The sequence below is a fragment of the Mustela putorius genome, unplaced genomic scaffold (assembly GCF_011764305.1).
Source record: "Mustela putorius furo isolate JIRA1106 unplaced genomic scaffold, ASM1176430v1.1 tig00003914_pilon_pilon_pilon, whole genome shotgun sequence".
NCBI lineage: Eukaryota > Metazoa > Chordata > Mammalia > Carnivora > Mustelidae > Mustela > Mustela putorius.
In genome coordinates, this window is record NW_025422061.1 from 1,297,926 (window position 1) to 1,322,660 (window position 24,735).

Below are 24,735 nucleotides of genomic sequence, written 5' to 3' on the forward strand. Positions count from 1 at the left end.
TATAATCTTAATAAAAACTTAATTGGGTTTTCCCTTTGCCTATGGTTGGAATTATATCAATCTCATTCTTTATGCTTTATATTCACTCTATGTGATATAAATTATTATTTTCATTTAAAAATGGGAATATTGAATCAGTCAATAATTATTTATTGGGTCAGTGATTAATAAATTGAGTGAATAGTAAATTCTCCTTAAATGCTTAATGACGGGGACACGTGTGTGGCTCAGTCAGTTAAGCTGCTGCCATCAGCTAAGGTCCTTATCCCAGAGTCCTGGGATCCAGTTCTGCAGGAAGCTTGCTTCTCTCTCCACCTCTGCCTGCCACTCTGCCAGCTGGTGTGCTCTCTCTCTCTCTTAATCTCTCTCTCTCTCTGACAAATAAATAAATATACAAAATCTTTAAAAAAAATACTTACTGATGAAAATGAACTGAGAATTCTAAAAGCAACAAACAAACATTTCCAAGCTTTAAAACATGTTATCAAATCTTATATAACTAATTATGAAATATAATGAGAAACTTTAGAAATGCAGTTTTTCTGTTAAAAAATGGACTATTTATATATTTTCCTAATTTAGAAAATAAGTGTAAGACCCTGTATACAACATAAATTTTCTAATGTTTTACAATGATATACACATAATGAACAACCATAGATTAAATACAAATCTTAAAAAAATAATTTTTTCCTGGTTTAAATCATTCAAAGTTCTTTTCTTCAAGTATTCATGTTCAAATACTTCTTTCATAAGGATCTAGGGTTATCACTTTAAAATATAAACATAAAGAATGATAATATTCTTATCTCTTTGTGTATTTTTTAACGTTTTTATTATTTTATTTTTTTTAATTTATTTTTTGTTTATTTTCAGCATAACAGTATTCATTATTTTTGCACCACCCCAGTACCCCATGCAATCCATGCCCTCTATAATACCCACCACCTGGTACCCTGACCTTCCACTCCCTGCCACTTCTAAACCCTCAGATTGTATTTCAGAGTTTATAGTCTCTCATGGTTCACCTCCCATTCCAATTTGCCCCAACTCCCTTCACCTCTCTATATCCCCATGTCCTCCATGCTATTTGTTATGTTCCATAAATAAGTAAAACCATGTGATAATTGACTCTCTCTGCTTGACTTATTTCACTCTGCATAATCTCTTCCATTCCCATCCATGTTGCTACAAAAGTTGGGTATTCATCCTTTCTGATGGAGGCATAATACTCCATAGTGTATATGGACCACATATTCCTTATCCATTCATCCGTTAAAGGGCATCTTGGTTCTTTCCACAGTTTGGCGACTGTGGCTATAAACATTGGGGTAGAGATGGCCCTTCATTTTACTACATCTGTATCTTTGGAGTAAAAACCCAGGAGTGCAATTGCAGGGTCATAGGGAAGTTCTATTTTTAATTTCTTGAGGAAACTCCACCCTGTTTTCCAAAGAGGCTGTACCAACTTGCATTCCCACCAACAGTGGAAGAGGGTTCCCCTTTCTCCACATCCCTTCCAACACATGCTGTTTTCTGTCTTGCTAATTTCAGCAATTCTAATTGGTGTAAGGTGATATCTCAATGTGGTTTTAATTTGAATCTCCCTAATGGCTAGTGATGATGAACATTTTTTCCTGTCTCTGATTGCCATGTGTATGTCTTCATTAGAGAAGTGTCCATCCATATCTTCTGCCCATTTTTTGATATGCTCGTCTGTTTTATATGTATTGAATTTGAGGAGTTCTTTATAGATCCTGGATATCAACCTTTTGTACTGTCATTTTCAAATATCTTCGCCCATTCTGTGGGCTGCCTCTTTGTTTTCTTGACTGGTTCCTTTGCAGTGGAGAAGCTTTTGATTTTGATGAAGTCCCAAAATTTCATTTTCGCTTTTCTTTCCTTTGCCTTTGGAGATATATCTTGAAAGAAGTTGCTGTGGCTGATATCGAAGAGATTACTGCCTATGTTCTCCTCTAGTATTCTGATGGATTCCTGTCTCACATTGAGGTCTTTTATCCATTTTGAGTTTATCTTTGTGTACAGTGTAAGAGAATGGTCGAGTTTCATTCTTCTACATATAGCTGCCCATTTTTCCCAGCACCATTTATTGAAGAGACTGTCTTTTTCCAACTGTATATTTTTTCCTGTTTTGTCGAAGATTGTTTGACCATAGAGTTGACGGTCCATATCTGGGTTCTCTACTCTGTTCCACTGGTCTATGTGTCTGTATTTATGCCACCACTCTTGTTCAACATAGTATTAGAAGTCCTAGCAACATCAAGCAGACAACAAAGAGAAATAAAAGTTATCCAAATTGGTAGTGAAGAAGTCAAACTCTCTCTCTTTGCAGATGACATGATTCTTTATATGGAAAACCCAAAAGACTCCACCCCCAAACTACTAGAACTCATACAACAATTCAGCAGCATGGCAGAATACAAAGTCAATGTACAGAAATCAGTGGCTTTCTTATACACTAATAATGAAAATACAGGAAGGGAAATTAGAGAATTGATTCCATTGTCTATAGCACCAAGAATCATAAGATACCCGGGAATAAACCTAACCAAAGAGGTAAAGGACCTGTACTTGAGAAACTACAGAACACTCATGAAGGAAATTGAACAAGACACAAAAAGATGAAAGATCATTCCGTGTTCTTGGATCGGAAGAATAAACTTTGTTAAAATGTCTATACTGCCTAGAGCAATCTATAATTTTAATGCTATTCCGATCAAAATTCCACCAGTATTGTTCAAAGAGCTGGAGCAAATAATCCAAAATTCTTTAATGTTTTTAAATTTAAATTTACTTTTAAATAAATTGTTACAAGATTCATTATTTAGGCACCACACCCAGTGCTCCCTGCAACACATGCCCTCCTTAATACCTACCAGCAGGCTCACCAAAATCCTCAGTTTCTCAGAGTCCACAGTCTCACATGATTTCCCAACTGACTTCTCTGCGTCTACTAATGTCCTCCATGTTATACCTTATGCTCCACAAGTAAGTAAAAGCACATGATAATTGACTCACTCTACTTTGCTTATTTCAAGTCAGTAAATCATCATCATCATCATCATCATGAATCTCCTTCATTCCCATCCATGTCGATACAAAAGTTGGGTATTTATCCTTTCTGATGGAGGCATAGTACTCCATAGTGTATATGGACCACATCTTCCTTATCCATTCATCTGTTGAATGATATCTTTTTTTTTTATTTTTTTCCAGTTTGTTGTCAGTTGCCACTGATGCTTTGAACATTGCGTTACAGATGGTCTTTCTTTTCACTACATCTGTGTCTTTAGGGTTAAATACCCAGTAGTGCAATTGCAGCGTCATAGGGAAGCTCTATTTTTAATTTCATAAGGAAGCTCCACACTGTTATCCAAAGTGGCTGCACCAACTTGCATCCCAACCAACAGTTTAAAAGGCTCCTCTTTCTCCACATCCTCTCCAACACTTGTCATTTCCTGTCTTGTTAAGTCTGGCCCTTCTAACTGGTGAGGGTGGTATCTTAATGTGGTTTTGATTTGAATCTCCCTGATGGCTAATGATTATGCACATTTTTTCATGTAACTGTTAGCCTTTTGTATATCTTCTTTGGAGAAGTGTCTGTTCATGTCTTCTGCACATTTTATGATGTGATTATCTGTTTTTGTGTGTGTGTGTGTGTGTGTGTTGAGTTTGAGGAGTTCTTTATAGTTCCTGGATATTAACTCTTTGTCTGTATTGTCATTTGAGAATATATTCACCCATTCTTTGGGCTTTCTCTTTGTATTGTTGATGGTTTCCTTTGCTGTGAAGAAGCTTTTGATCTTGATGAAGTCCCAAATGTTCATTTTTGCTTTTGTTTTCTTTACCTTTGGAGACATATCTTGAAAGAAGTTGCTGTTGCCGATGTCAGAGAGGTTTCTCTCTATGTACATCACTAGGATTTTGATAGATTCCTTCCTCATGTTGAGGTCTTTTATCCATTTCGAGTTTATCTTAGTTTATAGTGTAAGAGAATGGTCAAGTTTCATTTTTCTACACATAGCTGTCCAATTTTCCCAGCACCATTTATTGAAGAGACATTTTCCTCTGTATATTTCTCCTGCTTTGTCAAAGATCAGTTGACCATAGACTTGTTGGTCCATACCTGTGCTCTCTACTCTGTTCCACTGTTTTATGTGTCTGTTTTTTGTGCCAACACTATGTCTGCCTTGGGGAACACAGCATTCCAGTAAAGATTGAAATCATGCAACATGATGCTCCCAGTTCTGTGCTTCTTTTTCAACATTTCTTTAGTAATTCAGGGTCTCTTCTGGTTTCATACATATTTTAGGATTGTTTGTTTCAGCGCTTTGAAAAATGAAAGTGGAATTTTTATCGGGATGGCATTGAAGATATAGATTGCTTTGGGCCGTATAGACATTTTATCAATGTTAATTCTTCCAATTGATGAGCATGGAATGCTTTTCCATCTTTTTTTTTTTGTCTTCTTCAGTTTCTTTCATGAGTGTTCTGTAGTTCCTCAAGTACAGATCCTTTCCCTCTTTGGTTAGGTTTATCCCCAGGTATCTCATGATTCTGGTGCTATAGTAAATGGAATCAATTCTCTAATTTCCCTTTCCATATTTTCATTGTTAGTGTATAAGAAAGGAACTGATTTCTGTACATTGATGTTGTATCCTGAAATCACTGAATTCCTGTATGTGTTCTAGTAGTTTGGGAGTAGACTCTTTTGGGTTTTCCATATAAAGTGTCATGTCATCTGTGAAGAGAGAGAGTTGGACTGCTTCTTTGCCAATTTCAATACCTTTTATTTCTCTTTATTGTCTGATTACTGTTGCTACGACGTCTGGCCCTGTGTTGAACAACAATGGTGAAAGTGGAAATCCTTGTCGTGTTCCTGAACTCAAAGGGAAGACTGTCAGCTTTTCATCATTGAGGATGATATTTGCTGTGGGTTTTTCACAGAATTTATAAAGTTGAGGAATATTTTCTCTATCCCTATACTTTGAAGCATTTTAATCAGGAATTGATACTGTATCTTTTTTTTTAAGATTTTATTTATTTATTTGACAGAGAGAGATCCCAAGTAGGCAGAGAGGCAGGCAGAGAGAGATAGGAGGAAGCAGGCTCACTGCTGAGCAGAGAGCCCGATGCGGGACTCGATCCCAGGACCCTGAGATCATGACCCGAGCCGAAGGCAGTGGCTTAACCCACTGAGCCACCCAGGTGCCCTGGATACTGTATCTTGTCAATTTTTTTTTCTGTAACATTTGAAGGGACCATGTGGTTCTTCTCTCTTCTCTCACTGATTTGTTCTATCACATTGATTGATTTTAAAATGTTGAACCACCCTTGCAACCCAGGGATAAAACACACCTGGTCATAGTGTATAAACTTTTTAATGTACTGTTGAGTCCTATTAGCTAGGACCTTGTTGAGAATCTTGGCTTCCATATTTATCAGGGATATTGGTCTGAAATTTTCCTTTTTGATGGGGTCTTTGCCTGGTTTGGGGATCAGGGTAATGCTGGCTTCATAGAAAGAGTCTGGAAGCTTTCCTTCTGCTTATATTTTTTGAAACAGCTTCAGGAGAATAGGTATTATTTCTTCTCTGAATTCTCCAGGGCATCCATGAGGTCCTGGGCTCTTGTTTTCTGGGAGGTTTTGATCACTGCTTCAATATTGTTACTAGACATTGGTCTATTCAGGTTGTCAATTTATTCCTGATTCAGTTTTTAAAGTTTATAGGTTTCCAGGAACACATCCATTTCATCTAGATTGCTTAACTTGTTGGCATATAACTGTTAATAGTAACTTCTGATGATTATATTTTTTTCCTCGGTATTAGTCATGATCTCTCCCTTTTCCTTCATTATTTTATTAATTTAGGTCCTCTCTCCTTTCTTTTGGATCAGTTTGGCCAGTGGTTTATCAATCTTATTGATTCGTTCAATAAACCAGCTTCCAGTTTCGTTGATGTGTTGTACTGTATCTCTAGTTCTAACTCATTGATCTTAACTCTAATCTTAATTATTTCCCTTCTTATGCATGGGGTTGGCTTAATTTGTTGTTGACTTTCTATTTCTTTAAGGAGAACTCTATTTTTAAAATTTATTTATTTGACAGAGAGAGAGAGATCACAAGTAGGCAAAGAGACAGGCAGAGAGAGAGGGGGGGGGAAGCAGGCTCCCTGCTGAGCAGAGAGCCCGATGTGGGGCTCGATCCCAGGACCCTAAGATCACGACCCGAGCCGAAGGCAGAGGCTTAACCCACTGAGCCACCCAGGTGCCCCCAGAGAACTCTATTTTTAAAGAGAGTTCGTGTATTCTGTATTTTTTTTTAAGTAAGGCATAAATGGCTATTTTCCCCCCCTTAGGACCACCTTTGCCATATCTCAAGGGTTTTGGACCAATGAGTCTTCATTCTCATTGGTTTACATGAATTCTTTAAGTTCTTTTTTGATTTTCTGGTTGATCCAAACATTCTTAAGCAGGGTGTTCTTTAGCTTCCAAATATTTGAATCACTTTCAAACTTTTTCTTGTCATTGAATTACAGTTCCAAAACACTGTGGTCTAAAAATATGCAGGGGGTAATCTCAATCTTTCAGCATTGGTTGAGCCCTCATTTGTGAACCAGTATGGGGTCTCTTCTGGATAAAGTTCCATGTGTGCTCTAGAAGAATGAATATTCTGTTGTTTTAGGGTGGAATGTTCTGTATATATCTATGAAGTCCATCTGATCCAATGAGTCATTCAAAGCTCTGGTTTCTTTGTTGATTTTCTTCTTGGGTGATCTATTACTAAGAGTGGTGGGTTAGGATCCCTTACTATTAATGTATTTATATCAATATGACTGTCTATTTTGATTAACATTTGGCTTATGTAGTTGGCTGTTCTCATATTGGAGGACATAGATATTTACAATTGTTAGACCTTATTGGTGGATATATCCTTTCGTTGATGTAGTGGCTCTGACTAGAGTTTTCAGTTTAAAATCTAATTTATCTGATATGTGAATCATTGCCCCATCTTTCTTTTGAGGCCTGTTGTCATGGAATTTACTTTTCCATCCCTTCACTTTCAGTCTGGATATATTGTTAAGTTCTAAATTGGTCTTTTGTAGACAGCATATGGGCAGGCCCTGTCATTTTATCCAACATACAAAACTTTCCTGTTTTATGGCAGAATTTAGGCTATTCACATTGATAGTGATTATTGAAAGATACATTTTTATTGACATCATGTTGCCTGTGAAATCCTTGTTTCTATAGTTTGTCTGTAAATTTCTGTTCTGTTTCACTCTTGGATTCATTATTCTTTAATCAAACTACACTGATATTTCTTATAGTGCTGGCTTGATAGACACATACACTTTTAAATCTTTCCAGTCTTGAAAGATCTTTATCTCCTCATCCATTTTGAATGTGAGCCTTGCAGGATAACGTATTCCTGCTGCATGTACTTCTCATTTAGTGCCCTGAATATGTCTTGCTAGCCCTTTCTGGATTTCCAGATTTCAGTGGACAGATGTGAGGTTATTCTCACAGATCTTCCTCTGTACTTAAGGAATCTCTTCCCCCTAGCTGTCCTCAGAACCTCTTGTCTAAAATTGTGGTTCATGAGTCTTACAATCAAATGTCTTTAGGTTTTTCTAGATTCCTTGATCTTGGGGGGTTTTCTTTCTATCTTTAGGACATGAATGCTTGTGCTATTCCCCAGACTGGGAAGATTTTCATCCAGAATTTGTTCAACTATATCTTATAGTCTTCTGTCTTTTTCTGTCCTCTCAGGGATCCCAATAATTCTGATGTTGAAATATTTAATCACATCATTTATTTCCCTAATTCTGTTTTCATGACTTTTAAGCTGTTTGAACCATGCCTCCTCCTCATCTTTTTTATTTTTCATTTTGTCCTCTAGATCACTATTTCTATCTTCTGATTCGGTTACTCTACTATAATACTAATACTAAAACTAATATTAATACTAATACCATTGCAGTATTTAGATTAGATTGGATCTCATTCATAGCATTTTTAACTTCAGCCTTGGTGGCTTTCATTTCTGCCTTTAGAGAGTCCATGTTGTCACTAATGATTTTCTCCAACATTGTCATTGCCTAGATCATTGTTACCCTGAATTCTTTTTGCAACATACTGTTCACATCCACATCCAACAGTTCTGATGGAGAAGGCACAGCCTCTGAAATTTTACTCTGTTGGGTGTTCCTCATCCTAATCATTTTGATGAGAAGTGGTTGAGGGAATCTGTAGCTGAATATGCCAACCATGATCCAGGTGAGTTGTTCCCTGGAAAACTTCAGAGCAATCAGAAGTCACTACCAAAAAGAAAGGAAAATGAAAAAGAGAGAAAGAAAGGGGATGAGAGAGAGAAAAAAAGAAAACCCAGGCAAAGTGAGCACCAAAAATAAAATTTATAAGGAATATAAACAAAAATGGAAAGAAAAAAAAAAGACTGACAAAAGTAAATGTCGAGGAAAAAACAAAAAAGAACACAAAGAGCACAGCCGAAATAAACCCAAGATTCATATAATACCAGAACAAAAACAAATACACAGAAACACAGACAGAAGGAAAAGGTGGTTATAAATCGTTATGTAGGTGAGGAAAGTTATTTTGGTTCTTCCTCTTGTTATCTTTGTTAAAGGATTAAACTTTCCAGAGATAAAGGGATACTAAACCTGGTTTATATGTAGGGGTAGTATTGAATAGAGGAAAATGATTGCCTTGAGGCATATATCTATTTGTATTAAGAAAATAAGAAAAAAGAAAAGAAAAAGAGGAACACAGTTATGTTTATGAAAAAGTTCAACTTAAAAGGTTATTATGGAGTGTGTCGTATTAAACCTTTAGTTGTAATATTAGGTAGGTTAAAGAAATTAAAAAAACAAGAATCATGAAAATGAATTTGTAAAAAAATGAATGTATGAAATATACAGGTTTTAGGGCAATACCAGGAGCTTAATATATGTTTTCTCCTAATGTTGGAGTTTTACAATTTTATGGGGTCCCTTTGGTGGTTGTTGTCTCATTCTTTTGGCTTGCCTCCTGGAGAAGGGGCTTGATACATTTTTTTTCAGTAAGTCTTCCTAAGGCTGAGTCACCATGCTCCCTATAAAACAGCTGGACTCTGTGGAAACCAGTTTTTCAGGCTTTTGTGTGGGGGGGGTGTTGGCAGCTTTTTGCAGCATTTTGGAGGTTTAATGGTAATCCAACTCTACCCAAACCTCCACCTCATAAAGAAGCCTCATTCTTCTCCCCCTGGGTTGTCCAGAACACTCAGACTCCCACTCTGCAAACTCCACTGAACACCACAACCTCCCACAGACCATATGTGGGCCTCCAGCCACTCTCTCAGGCATTGCCTGAAACACCTGCTTGTCTCTGCACCCCAGTGCAAGTAAAACCATGAGCAATATTTGTCCAGGGATCCCACTTCTGGTGGCTACCTTTGCTGGGACTGCTGTCTGAGGACCAGGCCCACACTGCAGGGTGCGTTCAGTCAAGCAACTCAGGCTGCTGATAAATCCTGAGATTGTGCCAAGTTCATTCAGGTGCTGGCTGGGAGGGTCCAGACCCTCAGCGGTCCTAGAGACTGCTGCCGAGTGCCCTCTCGCCAGGGCAAGAGTGTTTTCTTTGGTGTAGGTGGGGTGCAGTCAGACCCTGGTCACACAGTGCTTGCAGAGTGCAAAAGTGTGATTGAGATGAGAAGAGAGTTGGGGGAAATTGGAAGGGGAGGTGAACCATGAGATAGTATGGAGTCTGAAAAACAATCTGAGGGTTTTGAAGAGGCAGGGGTTGGGAGGTCGGGGTACCAGGTGGTGGGTATTATAGAGGGCACGGATTGCATGGAACACTGGGTGTGGTGCAAAAATAATAAAAACTGTCACACTGGAAATAAAAAATTAATTAAAAAAAAAAGTGTGTGGTTCTAGTTAGCCCACCAGACTCCCTCATGGGTAAGCGGGAGTACGACCAGTTGAGTGATGGTCCAAGCAGCACACAGCCTGGGGCTCAGGACCAGGAACTGAAGGTGCTGCTGCACTCTTTCTGGCTCAGGTGTTTGCCGCTTAAGATCTTTTGCTCTTTTTTAGTGATTTTAAACCAGACTCCAAGTTAATCCTGGTCTCCAACCACAGGGCATTTATTGGGGTATTGCTTTCCAATGCATCGCTTCTGGTGGTTCCCTCCCTCTTCTGCTTATCCTCCTATCTCAGTTAAAGCCTTCCCACTCCACGTTACATCTCCACTGATGTCCTCTGCCCTGGAGGAGATCCAGGAGTGTATAATCAGAGTGTTCAGGTAGATATTTAGTTCACTTTAGGGGACTGGTTGAAGCAGCATCCCTACTTCTCTGCCATATTTCCCCTTCCCTGTGTATGTTAAACCTAGAACCATATAGCTCCAAGATCTAACTTCTTGCTTCTCATACATGTAAAGAAAGCTCTATTTTTGTTTTGGATAGAAGCAAATGATTAGCACAGTTAATCCCTTAATAACTATATGAATTTAAAATGTGTAGCATAAAGTAATATCAAATTGTTTTAGTTAAGACAAAGTTTTTATTGTATATTTTGAGACTTGCATGTAATGGATTGAACCAATTGTTTGGAAAAGTGGGTGAGATTTCTTTCTCTCTTACAGTCTCACTGATTAAGTGTTACACGATCATTTTCATTGGCAGATTGTTTACCATGTGCATTACAGTGTGGCTTGGTATTTATTATTCATTAAACAATTCATTTCTTTTTTATTGAATAATAATTGACACATCATTTTGTTTTAATTTTAGATGTACACCCTAATTATACGTTTAAAAATGGTCACCAACATCTCTGGCTACCATTACAATGCAATATTGTTAAAATATTATTGACTCCACCTCCAAACTACTAGAACTCATACAGCAATTCAGCAACCTGGCAGGATACAAAGTCAATGTACAGAAATCAGTGGATTTCTTATACACTAACAATGAAAATACAGAAAGGGAAATTAGAGAATTGATTCCATTTACAATAGCACCAAGAACCATAAGATACCTGGGAATAAACCTAACCAAAGAGGTAAAGGATCTGTACTGAAGGAACTACAGAACAGTCATGAAAGAAATTGAAGAAGACACAAAAAGATGGAGGACCATTCTATGCTCTTGGATCTGAAAAATAAACATTGTTAAAATGTGTATACTGCCTAGAGCAATCTATACTTTTAATGCTATTCCGATCAAAATTCCACCAGTACTCTTCAAAGAGCTGGAGCAAATAATCCAAAAATTTGTATGGAACCAGAAGAAACCCCGAATCACTAAGGAAATGTTGAAAAACAAAAATAAAAACTGTTATCACGTTACCTGATTTCAAGCTTTACTACAAAGCTGTGGTCACCAAGACAGCATGGTACTGGCATAAAAACAGACACATAGACCAGTGGAACAGAGTAGAGAGCCCAGATATGGACCCTCAACTATATGGGCAAATAGTCTTCGACAAAACAGGAAAAAATATACAGTGGAAAAAAGACAGTCTCTTCAATAAATGGTGCCGGGAAAACTGGGCAGCTATATGTAGAAGAATGAATCTCGACCATTCTCTTACACCGTACACAAAGATAAACTCAAAATGGATAAAAGACCTCAATGTGAGTCAGGAATCCATCAGAATCCTAGAGGAGAACATAGGCATTAATCTCTTTGATATCTGCCACAGCAACTTCTTTCAAGATATGTCTCCAAAGGCAAAGGAAACAAAAGCAAAGATGATCTTTTGGGATTTCAACAAAATCAAAAGTTTCAGCACAGCCAAGGAAACAATCAAGAAAACAAAAAGGCAACCCATGGAATGGGAGAAGATATTTACAAATGACAGTACAGACAAAAGGTTCATATCCAGGATCTATAAAGATCTCAAACTCAACACACACAAAACAGACAAGCATATCAAAAAATGGGCAGAAGATAGAAACAGAGAGTTCTCCAATCAAGACATACAAATGGCTATCAGACACATGAAAAAATGTTCATCACTACTAGCCATCAGGGAGATTCAAATTAAAACTACATTGAGATATCACCTACACCAGTTAGAATGGCAAAAATTTGCAAGACAGGAAACAACATGTGTTGGAGAGGATGTGGAGAAAGGGGAACTCTCTTCCACTGTTGGTGGGAATGCAAGTTGGTGCAGCCTTTTTGGAGGACAGTGTGGAGATTCCTCAAGAAATTAAAAATAGAACTTCCCTATGAACCTGCCATTGCACTCCTGGGTATTTACCCCAAAGATATAGATGTCATGAAAATAAGGGCCATCTGTACCCCAATGTTTATAGCAGCAATGGCCATGGTCGCCACACTGTGGAAATAACCAAGATGCCCTTCAATGGACGAATGGATAAAGAAGATATGGACCATATACTCTATGGAGTATTATGCCTACATCAGAAAGGATGAATACCCAGCTTTTGTAGCAACATGGACGGGACTGGAAGAGATTGTGCTGAGTGAAGTAAGTCAAGCAGAAAGAGTCAATTATCATATGGTTTCACTTATTTGTGGAGCATAACAAAAAGCATGGAGGACATGGGGAGTTAGAGAGAAGGGGGTTGGGGTAAATTGGAAGGGGAGGTGAATCATGAGAGACTATGGACTCTGAAAAACAATATGAGGGGTTTGAAGTGGCGGGGGTGTGGGAGGTCGGGGTACCAGGTGGTGGGTATTATAGAGGGCACAGTTTGCATGGAGCACTGGGCGTGGTGAAAAAATAATGATACTGTTATGCTGAAAATAAATAAATGAAAAAAAATAAACACTGAAAAAAATTATTAACTATCTACATTACATTACATCCCCATGTGTTATTTAAAAACTGGCAGATAGTACGTCTTAATCCCTCTAATTTCTCATCTGTATACTCATTCCCTGACTTCTGTCAAATATCAGTCTATTCTCTGTAACTATGACTTTGTTTCTGGGTTGTTTCTTCATATATTTTGTTTTGAGATTCCACATATAAATGAGATTTTATGGTATTTGTGTTTTTCTGTCTTCAATTATATCTTTTAGCATAAGACCATCTAAGTCCATTAATGTTTTCACAAATGGCAAGAGTTTATTCTTTCTTATGTCTGAGTATTATTTAATTGTGTGTGTGTGTAACATATTTTTTATCTATTTACCTATTCACAGATTAGGTTTTCTTTATATCCTGTCAATAGTAAAAAAAAAAAAATTGCTTCAATTAATTTGGATTGTATGTGTCTTTTCAAATTAGTGTTTTCATTTTTTAAGTATTAAAAATAGACTACTGAATCATATAGTAGTTCTATTTTTTTTGAGAAATATTCATACTCTTTTCCATAGAACATGCCACAATTTGCATTTCCACCTACAGTGCATAAGGATTTCTTTTACTCAACATCCTCCCAACACTAGGTATTCCTTCACTTTTTGATATGAGTATTCTGATAGGTGTAATATGGTATGACATGGTTTTGATTTGCATTTCTTTGAGAGAAAAACTTAGCGAATTTTCATTTGCCTTTGGGCCATCTGTATATCTTCTTTGGAACATGTCTACCTAGGTTCTCTGCACCTCATTCTGATTCATATTTTTCCTATGCACTGAGGAGTATAAGTTTTTCAAATATGTGGATGTATATGGATCTGTTATCGGATATATCATTTGAGAATATCTTCTCTAATTCAGTAGGTTGCCTCTTTCATATATTGGATGTTTCATTTCCTGTGCAAAAACTTTTTAACATAGTGTGGTCTTGTGTATGTATGCATATATGCATACATGTATGCATTTTTATTTTGTTATCCAAAGTTGAGTACTTGTATCCAAAAATGTGATTAAGAATCATATCAAGGGGGAGGGAGGCAAGAAGGAAGAAGAGTAGGGGACCTCACTTCATCTGGTCTCTGGAATCTAGTTTGATACCTATATAACTATTCTGAATATCCACACACTCAGCCTGAGATGTAAGGAAATATATGCAGAAATCTACAAGCAAAACAAATGACAGATTTTTCAAGGTTGAAGGTATGGAATCATGAATCAGCAGGAAAACATCCAAAGATAAATAGGGGGTAGGGAGCCTCCATAAGCTGGGTACTGGAAAGTCATATAACACCACATAGCAAAGTAGGAAACCTTAGAAATCTACCCCAGTGAGACATCCCTTTCTGAAAGCAGCTCAGGGGATGCAAAAGGCAGGATTCCAGGTGGGTCACTGTGGTCTCAGGATCCCAGGAATCATGGAAAGAACTGGGTGCCTAAATTGATAGAGTTCCCAAATAGCAAAGTGGGGAAACTAGTTAACACTCAGAAGTCCCAGGAGAGACTTGTGTTGCCATAAACCATGCCAGACTGATAGGGAGACTGCTCTTTGCCTGAGCACCCAGAAAAGGTCTAGAATGTGCAGGTCACTTACCATCCTCTGGTAGGGAATAATGACTGTGCCTCTGACTGTGAAAAAGCTCTCAGGGTCATAGTGGCCCTGGATAGAATAGTAAGAGTGGCATCCATCCATCACCTGGCATCAGCAGAGTAGAATTCTTGTGCAAACCCACAAACCTTCAAATTCCCAAGGAAACAAAGTGCAGAGACATACATGGACCCCTGCTAATCCCCCAGGAGCATTTCTGTGGGCCTGGTCCTTAGGTTTCTGTGAATCATGGTGCACACAGAAGTGGGGTTGGTTTGACTGGTAGAGTTTATTGAAAAGGGGAGAGAATAATCTTGCAGTCTGGGAATCCAGTCATTACCATTTTTGCTCTAACTCTCTGAAAAAGGACAGAAAGCCACCAGATAACAAAAGCCACATAAAGGCCCAACTTACATTAAGCCCCTCTCCTTTACAAGGGGTGCAGCAACTCCTCCCAGGCACAAATACCAGAAAAATTAGAGCAGCAAAACCCCAACTCCACCCACGAAGACAGACTGGAAGAACAGGTGAATGACAAACTTATGGATCCCACGAGACTGTAACTATCCAGCACCAGTGGAAAATAACACATTGAGATACAGGTGATTCCTCATTACTCCTTTATCCTGCAGTAAAAATAATTTTGCTTTTTTTTTTCATTTTCCCCATTTCAACTAGGTTCTTACTTGGTAGCTTATGTTTTTAAGTCTCCTTTTAAATTTTATATTTTCACATCTACATATAAAATATATATGCTTCAAGATATTTTTTCTATATATTCAATTTTATTTTTATATAAATATAAACATTACTATTTTTGCAATTTTGGGATGTACTGTCTAACACACAGAAAAAAACTCAATCAAGAACAAGTGGATCACCTGTTTTTTTTTTTTTTTTCCTATCCTGGAAGATTATAGTCTTTCCTCCCAGAACCATAATATATATATATATATATATATATATATATATATATATATATATATATCTTTGTTGCATTTGGGCTTTGTGTGCTTTTGTGTGGTGACTTCTGACCACCTTGGATTTTTCCTAGAGTGCAGTTTGCTTGAGTTTTGGTTGATATTTTAGTCTGGGTACATTTACACCCATCCTTCCAAGGGCAAGGAGGAACTCACAACAAAGAAGGAACCAGAGGCAACATTCTCTGACACAGAGTGAATCAATATGGATTTAGGTATGGTGTTAGAGATGGTATTCAGGATAGCAATTATAAAGTTTATAGCTAGGCTTGGAAAAAAATATATGATAACTCAGAATCACTAAGGGAGGAAATGAGATCAAATATAAAAATGCTATGAATGAGATGCAGTTTAAATTGGATGTTCCAACACTAAGGTCAACAAGGCTAAATAAGGAATAAGTGATCTAAAGGGGAAGCTGATAGAAATGAAGTTGAAGAAAAAAGAGACAACTAGTAGCCCATGAGAAAAATCTTCAATAATTTAATGATGCTTTGAAATGAACTTATGTCAGAATTATTGGGATTCCCAAGTGGATGGAAAGAAAGGGCTATAAGGTTTATTTCAGTGAATCATGGTTGAGCATTTCCCTAATCTTGGGAAAGAAACATTCTTATCCAAGAGGCATAGAGGACCCCTCCAAAAATCAATAAAAACAGATCAACACCCCAACATATAATAATGAAGCTTGAAAATCTTATAGCCAAAGAAACTATCCTGAGATCAACTAGGGAGAGGGGATTCCTTAAGTATGGAGGGTGGAACAACAGAAAACAAAAGACCTATCCAAAGAAACCTGGCAGGGTAGAAGGGGCTTGCAATATATATTCAGGGAGCTAAATGAGGAGAACATACAGCTAAAATTACTTTATCCAGCAAGGCTATCATTCAGAATTGAAGGAGAGTTAAAGATCTTCCAGGACAGGCAGAAACAAAGAATATATGGCCACCATGCCACTTCTGCAAGAAATATTAAAGGTGATTCTGTAATTGAAGAGAGACCCCAAGAATAGCATATACTGGTAGAAACAGAGAAAAACTTCAGAAACGGGGAATTAACAAGCAATACAATCACACTAAATGCATATCTTTTAGTAATTACTCTGGGTGTACATGATGCTCTGACCAAAGACATAGGGCACTAGATTGGAAAAAAAAAAACAAAAAACAATCAAACAAACAAGCAAAAAACAACAAGAACCAGGAGCACTTGGGCAGCTCAGTTTGTTACCATCTGCCTTCAGCTCAGGCCCAGGGCTCTGGGATCGAGCCCTACTTTAGGCTCTCTCTGCTCCTCAGGGAACCTGCTTCTCCCTATCCTTTTGCCTGCTGCTCTGCCTACCTGTTACCTCTGTCAAATAAATAAAATCTTTAAAAAAAAGCAAGACCCATCCATATGCTATCTACAGGAGACTCATTTTAGACCTGGAGACACCTCCAGAATGAAAGTGAAGGGGTGGATTATCATTTACCATACTAATGGACCTCAAAAGTGCTGAGTAAACAATCCTCCTATCAGAGACACTAGATTTTAAACCAAAGACTGTGGTAAGAGATGTAGAGGGACACTACATTTTATGTAAGGGGTCTATTCAACAAGAAGGCCTAATAATTAAAAATATCTATGTTGCAACATGAGGGCAATCAATTACTTAAGCCTATTAAAAAAAAAACTAAAGTAAAAAGCATATTGATAAATATATATGAATAGTAGGGGATATTAACACCACACTCACAGCAACAAACAGATCATCTAAGCAGAAGATCAGTAAAGAAAGAAGAGCTTTCAATGACACACTGGACCAGATGGATGTCACAGTTATATACAGAATGTTCCACCCTGAAACAACAGAATACTCATTCTTTTGGAGTGTGCAAGAAACTTCCTGCAGAATAGATAACATACTAGGTCACAAACCAGGTTTCAACTGATACCAAGACTGAGATTAATCCCTGTATATTTTCAGACACCAGTGCTTTGAAACTGGATCTCAATCACAAGAAGAAATCTGGAAGGAACTCAAACACTTGGAAATTAAAGAGGATCCTGCTAAAGAATGAATGGTTCAAATGTGAAATCAAAGAAGAACTTAAAAAATTCATTAAATCTAATGAATATGAAAACATATCAGTTCAAAACCTCTGGGATACTGCAAAGGTGGTCCAAGAGGGAAGGCTATAACAACCTAAGTCTTATTTAAAAAATTAGAGAAAACATATACCATTGCTATATATATTTTATAATGAATTTAGTATTTGTAAGTTCAATTAGCCAATATATAGCATATCATTAGTTTTTGGTGCAGTTTTCAATGATTCATTAGTTTTATATAACACCCAGTGTTCATAACATCATGTGCCCTCCTTAATGCCCATCACACATCCCCATTATTCCACATACCCATTCCACAACCCTCAGTTTCTTTCCTTAAGTCCAGAGTCTCTCATGGTTTATCTCTGTCTCTGATTTATTCTCATTAACTTTTCCCTCCCTTCCCCTATTATCCTCTGCACTTTCCTTATATTCCATATATGAGTGAAACCATATGATAACTGTCTTTCTTTTCTTGGCTTATTTCACTTGACATAACCCTTGGTTCCGTTCATGTTGATGCAAATGGTGGGTATTCATCCTGTCTGATTGCTAAGTAATCTTCCTATGCATATATGAACCACATATTCTTTATCTAGTCATATGTTCAAGGACATCTCAGTTCACATATAAAATGGAATATTACTCAGCTATATTCATTTTTGAAACTTATAGGGAGATGTGATTGACTAAAACACCACAGAAGGCCAAGAGAAAGACGCAGAGTATAGAGAGCTCAACACAAGACCAAGAAACAGAAATTCCAGATTTATGCCTGGGATGAAGATTTAGCCAAAGCAAATGTCTTTGAATACAATGAAATTATTGATTTTAAGTATATGGAAAATATATTACTTATAAAGAGAACATAGAGGAGACTTCTAGAAGAACAGATAATTAAAAACATACAAATGAGTAGATGGAGGTTAATGCCAACTTCGGGAAAAATGAAAGGTAATGCATGATAAAATTTACTACAGAAAGAGCAGTAAGGGCATTTGCATTGTCACGCTGACACAATTACTTAACATGAGTTTGAACAAAAAATTTAATAGGACTCTGTTAGCATTATGAAGAAAGGAGTTGAGAAGAGTACAGTGTGGGCTAATTAATAATCTTTCAAGCTCGAAAGATCATGCTGGAGAACTGATAAATAATGAAATAAGAGAATACATATTTAAGAATGCAGTAACATCAGAGGCAATGAGTGAGAAAAATCAAAAACAATTAGTACAAGAATTTAGGTATAAAAGGGAACTTGGGGTGCCTGGATGGCTCAGTCAATTAATTGTCCATATCTTGGTTGTGATTCAGGGCATGATCTCAGGATCCTGAGATAGAGCCCTGCATCAGGTTCCAAGGTGAGCACGAAGTCAGCTTAAAGTTCTTTCTCTCCATCTTCACACCTTCCCCTCTGCCTGTGCTCTCTCTCAAATTTTGTTTTAAATGAAATATATTAAAAATAATAATGAAAAAGGATTACCTTAAAGTTTAACACTATATGAATATTAGAAAATAAAAAATAAAAAAAGAATAAACAAGACTAAACTAAAATTAAAAAAAAAAGAAATTTAAAAAATATAAATGTGAAAGTAAAACACAGGTGTATGTATCAAAAAGTTCATGTTAGAAGCTTATTATGGAATTTGATGTACTGGGCATCTCACTGTGATGGTAAATAGGTTAAAAATTATCTATATAATAATAAAAAATTGTCGATATAAATAAATGAGCCAGAATAGTGGGATTGAATTAATAATAAAAATTGTCCAATGAAGTGGTAGTTGTTCTGTTGTTCCCGTTGAGATCAGGAACATGGCAAGGATGCCCACTCTCACCACTCTTGTTCAACATAGTATTAGAAGTCCCAGCAACAGCAATCAGACAACAAAGAGAAATAAAAGGTATCCAAATTGGCAATGAAGAAGTCAAACTCTATCTCTTCACATATGACATAATTCTTTATATGGAAAACCCAAAAGACTCCACCTCCAAACTACTAGAACTCATACAACAATTCAGCAACGTGGAAGGATACAAAGTCAACGTACAATGTATCCAGCCATGTTGCTGAATAGAGAAAGGGAAATTAGAGAATTGATTCCATTTACTATAGCACCAAGAACCATAAGATGCCTGGAAATAAACCTAACCAAAGAGGTAAAGGATCTGTACTCGAGGAACTATAGAACATTCATAAAAGAAATTGAAGAAGACACAAAAAGATGGAAGACCATTCCATGCTCTTGAATCGGAAGAATAAACATTGTTAAAATGTCTATACTGCCTAGAGCAATCTATACTTTTAATGCCATTCTGATCAAAATTCCACCGGCATTCTTCAAAAAGCTGGAGCAAATAATCCAAAAATTTGTATGGAATCAGAAGAGACCCTGAATCGCTAAGGAAATGTTGAAAAACAAAAATAAAACTGGGGGCATCATGTTACCTGATTTCAAGCTTTACTACAAAGCTGTGATCACCAAGACAGCATGGTACTGGCATAAAAACAGACACATAGACCAGTGGAACAGAGTAGAGAGCCCAGATATGGACCCTCAACTATATGGGCAAATAGTCTTCGACAAAACAGGAAAAAATATACAGTGGAAAAAAGACAGTTTCTTCAATAAATGGTGCCGGGAAAACTGGGCAGCTATATGTAAAAGAATGAAACTCGACCATTCTCTTACACCATACATGAAGATAAACTCAAAATGGATAAAAGACCTCAATGTGAGACAGGAGTACATCAAAATCCTAGAGGAGAACATAGGCAGTAATCTCTTTGATATCAGCCACAGCAACTTCTTTCAAGATATGTCTCCAAAGGCAAATGATACAAAAACTAAGATGAACTTTTGGGACTTAATGAAAATCAAAAGCTTCTGCACAGCAAAGGAAACAATCAAGAAAACAAATAGGCAGCCCACGGCATGGGAGAAGATATTTCCAAAGGACGGTACAGGCAAGAGGTTCTTTCTTTCTTTCTTTCTTTCTTTTTTCTTTTTATTTTCTCTCTTTTTTGGATATATATATATATATATATATATATATATATATATATATATATATTTACCTTAATATTCAACAGCATGTCTTTCATAAAATAAATATCATCTCTATGAAGATTCACTGATTAACTCTTCCACCTGAAATTTTTCATTTAAATAGCATATTTAGTACTTTTTTCTATTAACCCAGCAGCTGACAATCACATGATCACATGAATCCTCAATTGGATTAATATTCATACAAATCTGGATTTTCATATTGGAAGTGACATTTAATTTAAACACTTCACACACTTATGTGAAACATAAGTAATTTTATTAAAAACAAAATATTTTAAACACCTTTCCAAAGGTCCTCCTGGTGGTTGGATACAGCAGGGCCCTAGAATACCAGAGTTCTAAATCATGTCCTGACAGCAGTGAGCAGTGAGCAAGCTTCGTAGGGCCACAGAAAAATTTTTCTAGGCCCACTTTTAGAAGAAGAGTCATGTTAAACTAAACAGAATTAATGGAAAATACTAGTTTAGAGGGGTTTAGTTTAAGATAGTGATGTAGGCGAATGTTAAAGTCACTCCCCATAGAAGAAAAAATGAGTCTACAGCTACACATGGAAGAATATTCTCTAGGGAAAAAATAACTGAGCAGCTCCTATATATCAAGTGAGTGAGGAAAAAATCCACACTGAAGTAAAAAGGTGAGGCTGAGACATAATCTCCCTATAAACCCCAAAACCAGAATAATAAGCCATAATTGGGAGGGAACTTACAATGATAAACTTTTGCTTAATGAGCAAAGGATGTGAACTTTACATCTGGCCACCCAAATACTAAAAACTATACCTGAGGGATAAGCCCTCAAAAACATCTATATTTGGGGGGCACCTGGGTGGCTCAGTGGGTTAAAGCCTCTGCCTTCTGCTCAGGTCATGATCCCAGGGTTATGGGATCGAGCCCCACATCAGACTCTCTGCTCAGCATAGAGCCTACTTCCTCCTCTCTCTCTTCCTGCCTCTCTGCCCACTTGTGATCTCTGCCTGTCAAATAAATAAATAAAATCTTTAAAAAAATCTATATTTGGGATCCAATGGCGTGTGCATCCACAAGACCCCTAGCCTATAGGAAACTGATAAATAGTTCTTAAATGCTTCACAACAGTCCATCCACCCCATAGTCAATACTGAAAGGGGGGAAAAAAGATTAAAGGGAAAATATACTCCATAAAAATAGAAATCGAAAGAATGTTGGGGGAGGTGTTGCAATGGTATCTAAAGAAAACAAAACAAACAAAAACATTACTTTAAGACAATACTGCAATAAGAAACAAATATGTCATTATATAATGATTAATAGCTCAAAGTAATAAGACAATATAATATTTTTAATTTTTACATCCTTAGTATAAGACTACCTGATATATACAGAAAATATTAGCAGACAATGAAAGAAATATACAGCATGCAGTAATAGCAGAGGACATCAATACTGCAAATTCATCTTTGAAAAGATAATCCAAACAGAAAATCAATAAGGGACCATTAGCCTTAAATGACACTTGAGACTGGAAGGACTTAATGGATATATACAGAGCATTCCTTAGAAAGGCAACAGAATACACAGTGTTCTTGAATGCACATAGGAAATTATCTGAAATGGAGCGTATGTTAAGTCAAAAAAAATCCTTTTTTTAAGTAGTCTTTTTTAAATTAAATTTTATTTTTTTTAGTGTTCCAAGATTTATTGTGCTGCATAAACACACAAAAAAATACTTGGTAAGTTTAAAAAGATTTGAAACTTATCAAACATGTTTTCAAACTTCAATGGTATAAAAATCATAGCTAATTACAAGAAGAAAAAAAAGAAAACTTACCAATATGTGAAGATTAAACAACATGTTACTGAAAAATCAATCGTTAGAAAATGAAATCAAAAGAGAAATTAAATGTGATTTGGTGAGTGCTGTGAAGTGTGTAAACCTGGTGATTCACAGACCTGTACCCCTGGGGATAAAAATATATGTTTATAAAAAATAAAAAATTAAAAAAAAAGAGAGAAATTAAAAGAAAAGTACTGTGAGGCTAATGAAAACATACCAAAACACAGGGGTTACAGCAAGAGTAGCTCTAAGAGGAATAATTGGCTTCTGTCAACCACATTTTATAGTAGTAGTTCTTATGATGCTATATAAAACTTAAAAAGATATTTTTATGCAAATGTGATTTTTGTCTAATGTACCAGATTGCTTATCTAGTTTTTATAATATGACTTAAACATAACTTTTCTAAGATAACATTATTTAACCTTTACTTAAAGAATGAACAATCTATATCATACAAAGAGACTTTGTAATTAAGTCACATTATGTAGAAGATACCAAGTACCATTGAATGAGACATGAATCAATCAGAATCCTAGAGGAGAACATAGGCAGTAATCTCCTCAATATCAGCCACAGCAACTTCTTTCAAGATATGTCTCCAAAGGCAAAGGAAACAAAAGTGAAGATGAACTTTTGGGACTTCATCAAGATCAAAAGCTTCTGCACAGCCAAGGAAACAGTCAAAAAAACAAAGAGGCAACCCACAGAATGGGAGAAGATATTTGCTAATGAAAGTACAGACAAAAGGTTGAGATTCAGGATCTATTAAGAACTTCTCAAACTCAACACAAACAAAACAGATAATCATATCCAAAAATGGGCAGAAGATATGAACAGACACTTCTCCAATGAAGACATACAAATGGCTATCAGACACATGAAAAAATGTTCATCATCACTAGTCATCAGGGAGATTCAAATTAAAACCACATTGAGATACCACCTTACACAATTTAGAATGGCCAAAATTAGCAAGACAGGAAACAACATGTGTTGTAGGAGATGTGGAGAAAGGGGAACCCTCTTCCACTGTTGGTGGGGATGCAAGTTGGTGCAGCCTCTTTGGAGAACAGTGTGGAAATTCCTCAAGAAATTAAAAATAGAGCTTCCCTATAACTCTGCAATTGAACTACTGGTTATTTACCACAAAGATACATATGTAGCAAAAAGAAGGGCCATCTGTAACCCAATGTTTATAGCTGCAATGGCCACAGTCGTCAAACTGTGGAGGGAAGTGAGATGCCCTTCAATGGACAAATGGATAAGGAAGATGTGGTCCATATACACTATGGAGTATTATGCCTCCATCAGAAAGGATGAATACCCAACTTTTGTAGCAACATGGACGGGACTGGAAGAGATTATGCTGAGTAAAATAAATCAAGCAGAGAGAGTCAAGTATCACATGGTTTCACTTATTTGTGGAGAATAAAAAACAACATGAAGGACCTAGGGAGATGGAGAGGAGATGGGACTTGAGGGAAATTGGAAGGGGAGGTAAACCATGAGAGACTATGGACTCTGAAAAACAATCTAAGGGGTTTGAAGGGGTGGGCGGTGGGAGGTTGGGGGAGCTGGTGGTGGGTATTATAGGTTGCATGGAGCTCTGGGTGCAGTGCAAAATCAATGAATTCTGTTATGTTGAAAATAAATAAAAAATAATGTTACTTAAAAAAATATTTTATTTGTTAATTTGAGATCAAGTGAGACAGCACAGCGGGAGAGGCAGAGGGAGTTAAAATCCCAGACTACACGCTGAGGATGGAGCCTAGGGTTGGGATCTATCTCATGACCTTAAATTAAGATTCAGACACTAAGCTGACTGAGCCACCCAGGTATCCCCTTCCTCACGTTACTTTGAAAATCTGGAAAAATGAAACAGAAGATTAAATCATGAAAAGATGCTTGAAAAACTATTTAAATGCACAGTGCTGTGGCTATTGGTCTTACATTTAATCAAACTCACATACTCTGGAAGAAAGGCAGACTTCACCTTTACACCAGTTGCACTTTATTTTGCACAGATATTTTACTATTAGTGCAATTATTGATTATAGATTTCACTATGGATCAAACACATGTTCATAGCAATAAGTGCATAATCAAAAAATCTGGGAAAACCTAAAAATCCTTAATTTACACTTAAAGAACTAGAAAAAGAATTAAAGGAGCCCAAAGCATATGTTAAGAAGGAAACGGCAAAGATCAAACCAGAATTAAATATAATAGAAACTAAAAAGACAATAGAAAAGATCAGTAAAGATTTGATTCTTTGAAAAAGCAATTGAAGTTGACAAATCTTTAGCTCATCTCACTTAAAAAAA

At 36.7% G+C, this 24,735-nt stretch overlaps 1 protein-coding gene across 1 annotated transcript in view; it reads right to left on the bottom strand.

Moving 5' to 3' along the window:
• Positions 1-24,735, bottom strand: part of LOC101675935 (butyrophilin subfamily 1 member A1-like) — a 117,065-nt gene that overhangs the window by 65,417 nt on the left and 26,913 nt on the right. The window lies entirely within an intron of this gene.